The sequence below is a fragment of the Gavialis gangeticus genome, unplaced genomic scaffold, assembly GCF_001723915.1.
Source record: "Gavialis gangeticus isolate Ggan-Ray unplaced genomic scaffold, GavGan_comp1, whole genome shotgun sequence".
Taxonomy (NCBI): domain Eukaryota; kingdom Metazoa; phylum Chordata; order Crocodylia; family Gavialidae; genus Gavialis; species Gavialis gangeticus.
In genome coordinates, this window is record NW_017729031.1 from 42,003,554 (window position 1) to 42,005,245 (window position 1,692).

Genomic DNA, 1,692 nt, shown 5'->3' on the forward strand with positions numbered 1-1,692 from the left:
CCCCCCACATCTTAGTGTCATCAACAGATTTGAACAGGGTGCTTTTTACCCCCTTGTCCAAGTCACTGATGAAGATGTTGAACAATGCGGGCCCGAGGACCGAGCCCTGGGGGACCCCACTGCCCACATACCTCCAGGTCGAACATGACCCATCCACCACCACCCTCTGGGTGCGGCCCTCCAGCCAGTTGGCGACACATCTGACTGTGTGGGTGTCAACACCACAGCCCCCCAGATTTGTTTCGGTTTCTTGCATTGTTTTTCACCATCACGCCCCTGCAGGCAACATAGAAGCCAACTGGCTTGTAGGTGATGTCACACGTGCCCAGGAAGTGAGAGGCCACGTGGATTAAAGTCCCTGGCTTGGAATCTTTGTCAAGGTGACTTGGAGCCTCCCAGAATCGCGGGCACAAATAAATGGTTTCGTCTCCAGATTCTAAATAAACCCACACATAAAGCTCCTTACTGGAAGGATCCTCCAGGAACTTGGCTTCCTCCAGCACCGAGATGAGGTCTCTCACCCGCTGCTCCATCAGGACTGTGTACCACTCCATCCAGAATTTGGGCTCGTTGATACCCCAGCAAATCAGGTCCTGCGGCAGCTCCATCAGCACACGGCCCTTCTTCTTCAAGGCATCTCTCAGGATCTCCAGCGCGCTCTGCCTTGCTGCTTCTGCAATTCTCGCCTTTTGTTTTGGTCGGGGGGGTGTAACTTTTGCCACCTCTGTTAGAAATGTGGCATTGCCTTTGGGTTTTTTTCTCTATGGCTTCCCAGGGACTCATTCTTGCACAGGTGTCACGCGCTCACACTTAAGTCCCAGGCAGCTTTCGAGCAAGACCCCTGGAAAAACAGACACATCTGACTTTCATTAATGACTTCCTCACCAGAGCAGCCTGCACCCTCCAGCCAGGCGGTAGGATAGAGCAGCATGCCTGAAGAGCTTATTATGGGCTTCCCCCTCAGCCGGGAGAAGGGAGCCTAGGAGAAGAGGCCAGGAAGACAGAGATGGGGTCCTTGGGTTGTGCTGCATCTGGCCAGCACACCGAGCCCCGGAAACTGCACAGGGGTGCAGGCGGCACCGGGGTGTCCCTGACCACAGCCAGGAGCCAGAGCGGCTCTTGCAGGCGGTAGGCGGGGGAGCCTGCCATGCAACTCCCAGGCACACGGATAGAACCTGTGCACACGTGTGGATCCCGGGCGCACGGGTCGATCCCAGGCACACGCAGGGATCCTGGTCACACACAGATTCCAGGCACACGGATAGAACCTGTGCACCCGTGCGGATCCCAGGTAACAGTATTGATCCTGGGTACACGTCGGGATCCCATGGCCGCTTACGGATCTCATGCACGCCTACAGATGCCTTGCACGCGTGCAAACCCCATGCCTGCGCACAGACCCCAGGCGCACACGTGCATCCCGCACACACCCGTGTGGAACCCGTGCAGATCCCTTGCACACGTGGATTCCTTGCACACAGGCGTCAGCCACACACCCCATGCGCATGCGCACAACCTCTCAGCGGGCCGCACCCGCTTTCCTCCTCCTACGCACCTCCGCTTCCTCGCCGCCTCCCGGAAGTGACGCGTGGCGGGGGCGGGGTGCCGGGCGGGGGCGAGGAAACGGAAGTAGAAGCGGCGCAGAGCTCCGCTGGCTCCGCAGCGCGTGCGGTGGGCTCCGGCGCGTGACAG